Source organism: Melanerpes formicivorus, unplaced genomic scaffold (assembly GCF_026170545.1).
Source record: "Melanerpes formicivorus ecotype bairdi unplaced genomic scaffold, bMelFor1.0.p_v2 SCAF_32, whole genome shotgun sequence".
In the NCBI taxonomy this organism is placed as follows: Eukaryota; Metazoa; Chordata; class Aves; order Piciformes; family Picidae; genus Melanerpes; species Melanerpes formicivorus.
Window position 1 is genome coordinate 6,762,711 of NW_027142384.1, and position 14,969 is coordinate 6,777,679.

Sequence of the window (14,969 nt, forward strand, 5' to 3'; positions counted from 1 at the left end):
GGGCTTCTGTCTCACAGACAGCATGACACCTTCAAAATATCTCCCCTCCATTTCCAGATGATGTCCTGGGCCTGAGGAAGGGCATGATGTATTTTATCACTGATATTGCTTCTAATGGCACACACTTCATACTCCCTCTTCTCAGCCAGAAGTGATCTCCATCTTCTGAGTTTAAATGCAGTGCAGTGTCTCTCAGCAGTGTACCAATTCAGGGGAAGGAATGCATGAAACTTTCTTAATACTTACATGAGGAACAGTCAAAGATTGACTGGTAAGTCAGAAATAGTGCAGATCACAGTGAACTGGACTGAGCCATAAGCAAAGGAAGGCCCTTCGTGCACTAGACTCTTTTTGATTCCTATTGACTCATGCTCCTCTATTTTTAAATAAAAACAGCTCTCAACACTTGACTATTTACACAGCTCTTGTATCAACAAATATTTTCCCCAAGTGTTGCAGTAATTAACATATAAATAAACCATGTCTTTTCAAAGCTGGTGACACATGTTAGAAAGTGTTTGCCAATAGAAAGCTTAACACAGTGAATATGGGGAGCTTCCATTGCTTTGTCTTTTCAGGCAGACTCTTGCTAAGAGAGGTCATTAGCAAGTTGCAGAACCTCTAGTTGTGATTTATATGGCAAGAACTAGCAGCTATCAGCCACGTCCATCTCACTAGCCTAACCAGTACATTTGCAAGGATTTTTCAGAACTGCACATTACAAGGTACAGGAAAGCAATATGAAGATGCACCCACAGACGATGTAATTTGGCATTAATAGAATCCTAAAATCATAGAATCATTTAAATTGGAAAAGACCCTATGATCCATCAAATCCAGCTATAACTGCCAGGTCCACCACTAAACACTGTCCCTAAGTGTCACATTTCCCACCTCTGTTTAACATCTCCGGAGATGGTGACTCCACCGCTTCTCTGCGCAGCCTATTCCAGTGTTTGAGAATCTGTTCAGTGAAGAAATTTTTCTTACTATGCAATCTAAATCTCCCCTGGCACAACTTGAGGGCATTTCCTCTCATCCTATCACTTGTTACTTGGGAAAAGAGACCAACACTCAGCTTGTTGTAGCCTTATTTCAGTCAGCTGTAGAGAACAATAAGGTCTCCCCTGAGCCTACTCTTCAGGAGACTCAATCAAGCAGACTCAGCTCTTGGTATCGAGTCTCCCCTTTTCTCCAATTTTTCTTCAGAGGATTTAGTTCTCAGTTTTAGCATTGTAACGGTGAAGACCTACGTCTGTGTCATGCTGGATTAATGCAGATCATGTCACTGAGCTGAGGGATAGACTTGTTTTATATGTGCAACTCTAAATCATTCTTGTAAAGAACTGCTCCATTGTATGTAACATACTTCAGACTTTTGCATGTGAAAATATTTAATTATAGAAGGCAATATAATAAAGTAGCAGCTTATACTAGATGAACAGACTTCTGTTTCTGGTAACAGACAGGGAAAACACTGAATTTGCAGATCTTCCATTGGAGGTATGAACAATCCTGTGGTGGATTTAAATTATTAATTAGTTATTGGGGTGTGATCTTTTCATTGGTAGATGCTTAGAGATATTTGTCATATCCTGGATGTCCAGTGTATAACTTGAAAACCTCTGGAAAAACATTTGTAAGGAAACTTTCCTGAAGTAAAAGTCCTTGAAACTTTGCTCTGGGCAGGAATTCAGCTCAGGTCAAAGGAAAGAATTCAGAAGATATCACAAGACCAGAGAGAGTGCTGGGCAGCAAGACTGCAGAACCCTGCACATAAAGCCTTGGCTCTGAGTATTTTCCCAATATTCTTCCCAAGCTGATGAATGATGAATACTTTGCATCCATCAGAGGTCACCCATACTTATCCAATATTATAAACTTCCAACACCAATTACACTTTTTAAAAAGCTTTAAAAAAACCAAACCAGCCTTAATTCAGACCTGAGCTATAGCTAAGCTATTCACCTCATTCTAAACAGAATTACAGCTGTGTTATATGATGTGCTCTGCATCTAGGTTAGCTTTAACCAAGTCAGGTCTGATATCAGTGCATAAAACAGCTGAGCTGGGTCTTCACATACTGAATATATCCAGTCATGCTAAAATCCCCAAACCCTAAAAATATCACTTAGGAATGAAAATTGCTGGACCAGTTTTCTTGCAGTCTTTCATCTTGTGTGCCTGCTTGATTCAGTGCTGTGTCATGACAGAACTCATTCTCCTGATCTGTGATGATCACTTGCAGAAGGAACATCTGAATGTACCAGATTATTAGACACTGCAATAGAAGTAAGGAATCTCAAGTAAATTTTAGACAGAATTATGATGCTGATACCATAAAACCCTGCCTGATCACTTCATTGCCTGAGGCATCATGGAAATATATGCTTTTGCATAACACTTAAAATACCCACAGACACTACTGTTTTGCTCTGTCTGGGTGCTCTATTGCAAGTCTAAGTTTTGCTTGAATTCAGGAACTGAGTGTTAATGAAGTCATTGATGAGGCAGGGTTGCTCAGACATATTGAGAACCAATTGTTTTGCCCAAAAGTTTAATTTTGAGAAACCCTTTTAAAAAAAAAAAAAATCCTAAAACTAATAGGAGGACACATGTTTTATGCTCTAGCAGTTAAAAAAACATTAAGGAAAAGGAAAGAATTCAACTCTGTTTATGATTTTCCTCTAATTTCTCTTCATACAGGGCCTTTGAATGGTTCTGGCAACACAGACCAGAATCCACCATTTCTTGCCCCAAAAGGTCTGCCCTTGGCTTTTGATTACAGAGACAGTTTCTCTCATTCCCACTTTGCTTCTGGCCCTTTCAATATTGCCCTTTTGTTTCTGCACATTTGCTACTGCTGCAAGGATGGTGAGTAAAAACTTCCTGGTACTTAGGACCTGACTCCAAAAATTTGAGGCTGAAGAAAGATGAATCCAGATAACTTTGTGTCTGAGCACTGAACAACATAAAATGTGGTCATGCTTCCCAAGACAGAGCAGCTGCTTTTTAAAAGGGCAAAGCGAATCATTTCCTTGGTACTCAGCCTGATAACTTTGGAGTACACATTTAGGAAACAACCTTGGACTGTGAATCAGAGTATCAGAGGTGGAAATTCTGAGCTGCAGAGGTAATTTTCAGACTTGTGCCTCCAATGTGTCCCATAGAAACAGCCCATTTAGGTGCTTCTCTGCCCTGTGATGTGGGTTTTGCCTTCACACAGATCCCTCAAACTGCTGCATTCGGGATGTAGGCTGGTACCATCAGAGGACGTTTTGTTCATTTTACAAGTGGAGCCATAAAGGCACTGCAGAGGATATCCATCAGTTTAGGATTTAGGGAAAAAAGGACTCAGAGGAGCACTGCGACACAGCTAACTGCAAGGAGAAATAAGTGTTACTGACTGACAGACTTGTCACTTAGCCAGATAGAATAAGTTTCTAGCTCCATCGAGAAGTAATGTTTTGTGAATGCTTATTTATTTCCCATTACTCTCTAGTTTTGTATTCTAGGAAATATCTTGGATGATAAAATTCTTTAGATAACAGTCTTCACTGAATAATAGAATTAATTCAATTGACAGAACAAACCTGAGTACTGAGAGTAAAAGAAGACATAAATAGGCAAGATAGAAAAGTGGTGGGAGGCAGAACAGAGAGACAAGGGAGGGAAATTGCATGCCAAGGTCACAAAGCAAGACAGTAAGTAAGCCAGAAATAGAAATCAATGCAACAACAGTAAAGGACTGGCTTGCTTTGGGCTTTTTTGGGGTTTTGGTTTTTGCTGTTTTCTTGTTGTTTGGGGGTTTTTTTTTGGTGTGTGTGTGGTTGTTTTTTTAAGTTTAACAAGTTACATCCTGTTTACTAAGCTTACAAAGATTTTTGCTATTGTTGTTCATCTGACTGCAACAGCAGTTGTAAATATGACTCAGGTTTCTTTTCAGATCCTAAATGTTTCTCTGTTCCAGTTTATTCTAAATTATCCAGTAGGAGTAATGTTTTTACAGTCAGAGAACAGCTAGCAAGAAGTCCCGTTCTGCTGCCTTTGAGCCAGCCAAAATCCCCTTCCTGTATGTACAGATCCACTGGTTTCAGTACATGCAGAGCACAGCTTGCTGTGGGAGATGGTGCTGTCATGTCTTCCCAAACCAAATGTGGAAAATTTGTGAGACTTCAGGCTGGGAGTAGGAGCTGCTCTTACCATCCAGAATAACGTAGCAAGACTCAGAGCTCCAGAAGCAGTCTGGAGGTCCCTGATTTGGGATGCTGCAAGCCCCCCTGCCCCAAGGCAATGATGTTGGAGCCTGATCAGAAAACAAAAAGCTAAATATCAAGTCGCTCGAATATAGCTTATTTCAAAGCTCCTGTTTTCAGATGATCTGAATAACACTGTGGTCCATCAGCCAGTTGCCTATTTAACTTCAGTAGAAAACCAATGAAAAGAGGAGGAAGCTGCATCTGAGGATAATTCTGAAGAAGAGATAAAGCCTGTTTCCTCAGAGTTAAGTTCACCTATGAGAAAGCTGCTTCTTACTCTTAAATAAATCAATATCTAAAAAAGTAAATAGATAAAAGCTAGTCAGCAATCTTCACCGAAGCTTTTAAATTATTTCTTAGGTATTAGGAATGGAGTGACACAAAGATCTATCCATTTAATTTCTTCCATCATTAAATATAGTTTCATAGTTTCATAGTTTCATTCAGGGTTGGAAGGGACCACAAGGATCATCTAGTTCCAACCCCCCTGCCATGGGCAGGGACACCCCACACTAGATCAGGCTGGACAGAGCCTCATCCAGCCTGCTCTTAAACACCCCCAGGGACGGGGCCTCGACCACCTCCCTGGACAACCCATGGAGGGAAGGGAGGCCATCCAGCGGGACCTTGACAGGCTGGAGAGGTGGGCACAGGCCAACCTCATGAAGTTCAATAAGAGCAAGTGCAGGGTCCTGCATCCGGGTCGAGGCAATCCCAGGCACAAATACAGGCTGGGCAGTGACTGGCTGGAGGATAGCCCTGAGGAGAGAGACTTATATATGTGACTCAGTTTCCTGTGCATACAGGTAGAATTCTTTATTCTTCTTGTAGTAGGTGGTCTGGGTTCATGCTTTGTCTGATGCTACCTGCTGGCTTCCCAGGTTCAGCTTTACCTGCAATGCTTGAAGTGTTGCACTTCTTTCAGTATTTTCAACTGAAACAATAAATCCAAATAGCCATAAATCTTGGAGATATTTGGATTCAGATCTGAACGTAATGTCACAGAGGCATCTGCTGAAGACAGGCATGCAGAACCAGGTTTCTTTAATCCAAATAATCCTTGCAGTTTTGTGAATATTGTGGCACCAAGGTCTGAAAGAATGTTTTTCATGTTGTTTCAGTGGAACATAGAGATTTTTCAGTATATGTGAAAAAGATCATATTACCTCCATTTAATTGCTGAACCATGAATTTTGTGGGTCTTATTTCACATACTCCCACATTAGAAAATGTACCGTATAATCTCTCTTCATCTCAACTTCTCCATCAATCAACTGAGAATAATAGCAGCTGATTTAGGAGTACTACGGACTTTAATTAATATGTGTACAGCATGTTGAGATCCCTGAAGAATAAGATGCTTTAGAACATCAAAGAATAAACAATGACAGTCTTTGTCTTATATTCTGGAGTCAGGATACTTTAACATTAAGCTTCAGACCTATAAGGGATACAGTGGAAATCCCTTTGTAGCACTAAGTAAAATCAAAATGTGCCTCTGCCAACAAAGCAATATAAAAGAAATTCACAAGCACATATTTCCTATATTCTCAGTCTGAGAAAAGATTTCTGTATGTTTTCCCACTCCCTAGCCTATCTCTAATCCTACTGTTGCTGAAATGTTTAGCCCTGGACTACAACAGAGTGATTCTCATCAGCTCCTTAATGCCAAGGAGTGATGTTTGAGGTTCTCACACTAATGTCACCAGCACAGGCAATACCCATCTGATAAATCTCAGCTGTTCTCTGGATGACCTGGAGGCCTTTCTGTAATCCTTGAAGAATATACCCTTATAGCAGAGCCATTGCAACCAGCTTGGAGCTGAATGGTCACACTGTTAGAGCCCTTCTAAATTACAAGGCAGCCACTAGTGCTGACCTCCATTCACACCCTGATGATCCTTCATACTGCTGTAGACTCTTTACTAGTGAAGAAAAAGTTTAGCTTCTGACCTTACTGAATATTTGGGAAGCTACTGGAAGACCATAAGTACTTCTGATGATTGTACCTTTATACATACTACAAAGTGGGGAAGTAGCCCTCTTGAAATGGCGAGCAATATAAAGTCACTATGTCCTCCCACTCACACGCCCCAAAATCTGTAGATAAAAGTATAAAATAAAATGTCATTTACCTCAGGAGAGTACTTTTTCTTTGAGAAATGGGAAGCAGGCAGGAAGCCCAAGTGAGAATTCTACAATTCATGCTTCAATTAACCTCATAGATGAGACATCATGCACATAGGGAAACAACAACAGAGTGTGTATGTGTAATTACCACTGTGTCCATAGACACAAAGTACCAAAGTGTTCAAGGGTTGTGTACTTTTCCCATACAATTCTTCAATTCTAAGTATTTTTTTTCATGTAGTTGATCCCACTGCCAGAGACACTGAGCCTGTGCAGCTCAGAAATGCTTAGTATGCTTTGTCAAGAAAACCTAGACGGGGAAATGAATCTGCATCCCCCTGGCAGGGAGGGAGGAATCTTCCTGGGGGGCTCTCTGCTGCTGATAGCTGAGATAATGGTCCATTAAGTAGTAAGGATGTTTGTTTTACTTTTGAGAAAGCGCAGCGGAATTGACTTAATGCCCTGAAATAATCCAATTTAATGTTTTTTTCCTCCTAAATATTTTAAGGTAAGTTTCTAGTGATGTATTAAGTTGAGTAAAGTTCATTCAGGGGCCAAAGACTCAGAGCCACAAAGTTTTTCCTTGCACCTCTATCGTCTGTGAACACCATATCATGACAAGTGTCCTTCCTTATTTGTAAACAAAATTGCACTTCCCAAATCCTGTGAATATTAATGGAGATGTTGTATTGTTTTCCAAACTTCTGTCTCTTTTACAACTTCCTAAATGCTGAAGAGAAATCACATTTTATGATCACTAAAACTGTCATTATGCCTTGAGATCTAAAGCTGAGACATCAAATTTCTGAGTTTTTTTTTTTCTTCCCTGCAGGCTTAGATTTTCCACTAATATGTCCCCATAGTTCAGTTTTCCCATTTTTCTATCTCTTTTATTCAATGTCTGCAAAGGCATCCACAAAGTCAAAGAGAACACTGAAGGTCACACAGGATTAGCGCAGAGCATTTTTGAGTCTGCAGACGCTAGACACTGGGCTGGTGCAAACCAGAGAAGCTTGGCTAGCCAAGGTTATGCAGCTGGAGCTTGCAAGGCAGCAAAAGTCTCCAAACAATACACAAAAATACACCTGGCATCTACATGAAGCTATTCTTCAAGGGAATAAATCTTGCCTGTCTGGGGCTGGAATTGCTGAGGAGGGAGGGAAACGCTTGCATAGAGAGGATGTGTTGCACTGAGATGCTCAGTCACTCTGAGCAGGCAAATGCAGAACTGCACACAGTAGAGTTGAGTTTTCCAAATCTTCACCCAAAGGAGCAATTAAATTTGTAGCTTTCCTTTCCCTCACTCTTTCACTATACTGTTGGCTTTTCCCATTCCCAAGCCTTAAAGTGATCCACCCCTGTCTGTACTTGTTCCCCAACCCTAAACTATTTCTCTTACTTTCCCCATCCGATGTTCCTTGATTTTAGTGGAGCATATGGAAACATTAAAAGGAGGGGGTCGCTTTTTCTTATTTTCCTGTCTATAACAACTTGGAGGTGCTGATTTATAACACTGGGATTGCTACTACCTATTATTTGCATTCTGTGCCTCTGTCTCCTGATGACAGTAAGAAAGGTCAAGGATAGAGCTTGACCTTGTGGCAGAGATGGAGCTATCTGGAATCTGGGTGGGGGACTGAGAAGAGTTTAAAAACAAACATGCTAGTCAGATATCATGACTCAGGGAAAGAAGAATGGAATAAGCTAGACTATCACACACAAGTGGGGAAAAAAAAAAAAAAAAGCAAAACAAAAGCTGTCTCCATTACTCTGTGGCTTTTACTAACCTTAGTCCATATTGTCCTTCAAGCCTTCTGGATGTTCCCAGTAAGAAATAGAAGGAGCACTTGGCGATATCATAGTATCATAGTATCATTCAGGGTTGGAAGGGACCACAAGGATCATCTAGTTCCAACCCCCCTGCCATGGGCAGGGACACCCCACACTACATCAGGCTGCCCAGAGCCTCATCCAGCCTGGTCTTAAATACCTCCAGGGACGGGGCCTCGACCACCTCCCTGGACAACCCATTCCAGGGTCTCACCACTCTCATGGTGAAGAACCTCCTCCTCACATCTAGCCTGAATCTCCCCACCTCCGGCTTCATTCCATTCCCCCTAGTCCTATCAATAGTATCATATGTTCATTGCAGATATGTTCATTGCAGGTAGTTCTCTGTGCTGTTGTTTTCTGTAGAAAAAATTTCTCATATTTGAGCTATTTTTGCAACGTGAATCCAAAAGACTGCCTCATGTTGAAGCTTCACTGCATAAACTTTTAGAGCAATTGAATAAAGTATAAGGAGCTTGATTCCAAGCCTGGACATTTTTCATTCATTCAGGAGATCTCAGGATTTTGCATGTGGAATTGTTGAGATGATAGCTGTAGTGTCTTTCCCATTGCATAAATAAGTTTTGGTGTCAAAGTCATGAAGGATGGGAAATGTGACAGTCAGCTTTAAAAAGGGTTCAGGGGTTAGCTTGATGTGATTCACAGGAAAATCAGTAGAAACTGCAAGAGGAGCTGAATTAGTAGATATGGGTAGGACAGTAGGAGAAGTTGTTCCAGTTAAAATAATGAAGTTTGAATTTAGAAAAGCTTTTCATCAGGTTCTTCATTACAGTCTTAAAAAGTCAATTGTGACAGGACAAAGAAAAAAAACCCAGTCCTCTCAATATGAATCAACTTAAAAGATGGAAGGGAAAATTTGCAGTAAATGTTGAAAGCACAAGCCCTATGAGGAGAGGCTGAGGGAGCTGGGGTTGTTTAGCCTGGAGAAGAAGGGGCTCGGGGGAGACCTTATTGCTGTCTACAACTCTCTAAAGGGAGGTTGTAGCCAGGTGGGGGTTGGTCTCTTCTGCCAGGCAACCAGCACCAGAACAAGAGGACACAGTCTCAAGTTGTGCCAGGGGAAATTTAGGCTGGAAGTGAGGAGAAAATTCTTCACAGAGAGAGTTGTTAGCCATTGGAATGGTCTGCCCAGGGAGGTGGTGGAGTCACCATCCCTGGAGGTGTTCAAGAGAGGATTGGATGTGGCACTTGGTGCCATGGTTTATAAGGCAGTAGGAAAAGAAGGTGTCACAGTCTGAAAATGATACAAACTTAACCAGTGTTATGAAATCTACAAGTAGCAAGTTTTAGGAGGATCTTGTAAGACTGAATAACTGAGGGGGAGGGGTTGGTGGAAGGCATTTCCACAACATGTACCAAACATCATGTACAGAATTTATATCTGCACAGTGATGGATTCTACCTTATCTTTGCTAACTCATGGTAAAGATCTGGGAACTGTTGGGTGTAATTCCCGGTAAGACATCCCTACAGTGCTCACAGGCAGTCGAAATTCAAGCTGAGATCTACCAAAAGGATAAAGACAAACATAAAACATCTATATGCTCTATATAAATTCACAATATATAAATTGATGAAAAGCCTTTGAACCTGATGTCTAGTTCTGGTGACCCCATTCTTTTCTTATTTACAGTCATTGGGAGCAATGGGTTATTAAGGTAAATGGACTTTTGTTTTGACCCTGAGGGTGGCTCTTGTGTTAAGAAACATGAGTAACAGCTGCTACATACTTGTTCAAAGTCTATATCCCAAGAAAAATTACACTTAAGAATAAGACAACAATTGGATATTGACAGGCAGGAACGATGACATAAGTTTTGCAGAATTAGTGATTTTTGAGTATCCCCAGTAATATGGTGTTCAAAAGGTAGGGGTTTTGTTTCATTTTTTTATTGCAAATTAGACCTCCTATCAGCTCCCTGAGGCTGGACAAGCACAGACAGTGATCATTTTTGAGCACTACAGTCACTAGACATATTATTACTGACAAAGAAATTTTTTAATTGTTTTCTAGACCACTTAAATTTAGGATTTTTTTTTTTTTCTTCCCTATTGCTTAAAGACATTTCTAATCAATATCCAGGTTTGTTGAATTCTTTCTTTTCCTCTCCTATGCTGATTTACTGGCAACATTTACAAAATACAGCTCTGCTTCTCCAATGATTTATAAGTATATTGGCCATCTTTACCCAGCCCATTTCAAAAGGAGCTCACTGGCATTCCTAAGAACATAAGTAATTTAGTTTCCCTTTTATAATAAGGCAGGGATGACCCTAGGCTCAGAATGAAAATGTCCTTGAAGGGGTGCTGGTTCCCAAGTCTGTCTAGGCACATGGGGAGCAATTCACTGCCAGACCACAGGTTGCCTGGGTGGGAAAATCAGAGTGATGGGGAGCATAGCATGGTTATGTGGGCTCTTGAGGCCTCTTCTTTTCCTTGCAGGGTAAACACAGAACCCCTTAGAGACTGAGTTCTGCTTGTTCTTAGACTTCTATCATGATTCTATGATTCTTCCCCTTCTCTGGCACAAAGGCACATGGAGATGGTGAAATAATGCGAGTTATGTCCAAAGTCTGTGAGAGATGTGATGAAGCTATGCACAGCAGAGTTGAGCCCACATTGCCAGAGTTCATGTGACATGAAGGATAACTGACAGCAGAAGCAGTGCACACACAGGGCAACAGACTCACATCAGAGACAGGGCACACTCAGAGGCAGAGCCATGTTCATGTCATTCTGGTTGCTGATCTCTCAGGGCTGCTTTGCCCACCTTTGGCCAATACCACCACAGACTCTTCGGAGTCTGCAGGTCTCTTCCATTAGGTCAGCACATCCTCATGTTGGGTGATGAGTTGAGCTCTGGGAATTTCGTTCTGTACATCTCCAAGGGAGTCATGGACATGAATGCCCATTCTGTGGGAGGCAGACTGACCTCTTACAAATGTTCCCTCACTTTTTTTTAGAATGGAATACTGCCACTGTTGTGGTGAGAGGAGCAGAAACAACTTGGTTTCAGTTTTTACACTGACTACTAACAGCAGTTCTGCAGAGCACTCAGCTCATTGCATCTTCCATCAAACACCTTTCCCCTGGGGCTCATTGGCATGGCATCAGATTCATGCCTCCCTGATTCAAGCTTAAGACTCCCTGGCACTGTCTGGAGTACTTTAGCTGAAAGGATGGTTCCTCTTGGATAGGGCAATCATGTCAACCCCAGCCCCTTCACCTCTGAAGCTGAAATTATCTTATAAAAATGCTACTGCAGCAGCTACTGGCAGACAGCTCTGCCCCTCCCTTGTCAGTCATATCTATCTGCAGGCTGCCTCTGCAGTTTTAATCTCCCTTGCAAGCTGGGGGGGAAAGAAATAACACATAGCTCAGCTGTTTCTGTCTGTAGGCATTTAAGCTGGTAGAGCTCAGCTGTATAAATCTTTCCAGCTGTGAGAACCTCAGTGCTTTTATTCCCATGATAAAGCCTTTGACTCTAAATGTGTTTCAGAGATATTCAAAGTAGAAATCTTTCTCTCCATCTGGGGAATTGCTTGGTGTTAACTGACAAGGAAATGAGAGGTCAGTAGCATATATATATATATATATATATATAAAGGACAAAAGGAAGAACCCTGGGTTATGGAATTAACTTTGTGCTAAACCTCAGTGTATGTTTTAGGAAGAAAAGAGCGGAGGGGAGGTATGGGGGTTGGGAGGTTTGACTCATGCAGAGCCTTTCATTGGAAAACTAATGCAACTGTCCCCAAGGCACCATGCTGCTAAGATCTGGCATTTTCCTGCTCCAATGGAAAAGGAAGACTGATACTTTCCCTTATAGTAACCTTTGCTGATTAATCAGTGTAGTGACATTGAAGTCAGTTCCAGTGGGAAATAATTGCTGTCGCTCTCAGACACAATATGGAAATAAGATGCCATGGTGACAGCAACAGTTTTGAAGGGCTGGCAAGGAAATTCAGATCAAAGATCAATGTCTGGCAGGCAAAGTGTTCACTTAAAGTCAAAGAGAGAAGAGTTTAGGCATACAGGTTTCTCCTAAAACTGACAGGATTTGGACAACAGGTGGATAAATTTTAACAAAAATCCAGATAAACGGAAATTTTCATGATGCAGGGTGGCTTGAAAGGCAGGGCTCAAACTTGCAGGTGAATATAAACCTCTTCAAATCTGAAGGGTGTTTCAAAAGTCAAGTGCTTAGACAGACAGGTGCTTAGGCAGCATCTATGCTATAGTGTTAGTATTCATCTTCCATTCTGGGTTCTGTCAAGGATTTCCTGTTGGTGACTATGGATATGATCCCTGAGTTTTTTTGTCTCAATTTCTCATCTGTAAAAAGATCAGTGAGGCCTTTCCTATGGCCAAGGGTATTATAATAATACCAAAATGCCCAGTGCTCTGACACTAAGGTAATGATTTGGGATGCTCCTGAGCAGTTTTTTGTTATGTAGACTCAATTCGTTAAAGAAAGATGCTCCATTAGTATGTAAATATCAGGGGTTTTTAATGAGTCTTAAATGAGCTCTATTTGTGGAGCCAATATATACCAGCTTAAAGCTGAAACACTTCTGGTCCCTCCAGATAAATTTTATCCTTGGGTCTCTGAAAACAAAGTCAGGTTGTATTCTTCTTCACCACATCAGTAAGATCACCGATTTGCCAGATTGAATATCCTGGTGCCATCCATGTCTTCAGCACACAGGTCTTATGTTGTGTGTGAGAGTTAAAGGGAATCTCCATTTCACAGGCAGAAAGTGCACAATAGTAATAGCCATCTGACAAATTTGATCTTAAATATGTAACTGAGAGTTTCCCAAGATTACAATATTCCAAAGGACTGGCTTTTTGAATAAAAATAGTAAGAAAACATTTTCACCTTGCTCTAAAGAGTGATATATTGTTAGCATTAACAATACTTTAATGATATTTCTCCACTGGGAATAAATACATGGATTTGAATAATACACAAAGCTATCAAAAAGCAGATGCAAATACAGCACCTACCATTTCCCCTGACTCCCATATTTCTAGGAGGTAAATGAAAGCAAACCAAAGCAAATCACTGTGATCATGAAAACATATGGCAGCAAAAGCAAGGAGCTGCACCACATGGTTTATATAGGAAACAGAATTTGATTTCCATCACCATAATGAGAATTTGTTCCCATGCTGTTCTGATAATGCAGGCCTCAGCCAAATAGATAAATATGTTGGTGTCTAGGGATAAATTAAATTATTTTACATTTCCACTGAACTTATATAAGCAAGGAATATAACTTCTTGTCTGCCCATTATTGAGACTTGGATGGCTCATTGCTGCCTGCAGTAAATGAGTCCAGATAAACAAGATCTCTCAGGAACCAGCTGAAAGAATGCAAAAGAAGGGCAACCTCTTGGAAGCAATATACAGTGTAGTTAGATGGCATGTGGGCAATAACTGCTTGTCCTGGGACCTCTGCTACTGACAAGACCTCTGCTGTAAAGGTAAAAGGAAGGAACTGGGAGGAGGCATGAATCTGCCGAAGCAGGAAAAAGCAATTGATACCTTGACTCAGAGTCTGTAGTTCACCACTGATATGTCATTTTTAAGACAATTAGAAAGGAAGATATAAGTCTCATGAATGGGTGTGCTGTCCTCTTACAATGTGTCTTTCATGTCACATGCAGTGCATAGACCATAAGTCTTGGTGCAAAGTCTAACAGGAAGAATAGGTGGGAACCCTGAAGAAAGAATTCTACTTACCACAGGGAAGGCCTAAGAGTCTGATATAGACAAACCATTTCCCTCCCCCAAAAGAAAAAAAAAATATATATATAATTATGTAAATTTGCCTGCCTCACTCTTGACACCATGGGCCAAATCCTCAAAGTTTTTAGTGCACATCACACTTCCTGATGTGATTTGTGAAATCTGACTTTAGTGGGAAACGGCAGTTAAATTCTTCTGGTGATGGAAGTCAAGCCCTTTGAGACAAAATATGATGGTATTAGGAGTATCTGTCACAAAGAGGGTTTGCTGAGGGTTAGTGTAAAGCTGAATGAAAACCTCTTCACTGTATTTGTAGCATAGGATGTCTTTCACTCAGCAATTCCAGTAGCACTTCTTATGTCCACCTCCTTTTTCTCACCTGTTATGTCTGATCATCAATCACTGTAAATCATGTGCCACTGTATGGTTTTGCCAACTCTGAGAATGTTGTATATTAAAACTGGTAGAAAGCAAATTAATGACCTACTGGACATAAATGATCAGTGCAGCATTTCAGAAGTTGTACAGAACAAAACCCTAATTAAGCTGACTGCCACACACCCAGGACAAGAAGCCAGGAAATGTGCCAAAACAGTTCCCAAAATAGCTCCTTTTGAAAATATAAACTGTGTTTTGTTTTTTTTTATCCTTCCCTTACTTTCTGCCATCCTGACACTGATTCCTGTATTAAGCATCCAGAAGGTACCTTTTTCCCAACTATCATAGCAAATCTTGCCATTTACAGTTACTATTCTGTGAACAGAGCTGCTATTTCCTACAGGCATTCCTCACATCTCACAGAAGAGCAGAGTAGAATTATAGAATCATAGAATGCATAGAATGCATTGAGTTGGAAGGGACCTTTAGAGATCATCTAGTCCAACTCACCTGCAGTAAACAGGGACAGCTTTAAGTAGATCAAGTTGCTCAGAGCTCCATCAAGCCTGATCCTGAATGTCTCCAGGGATAGGGCC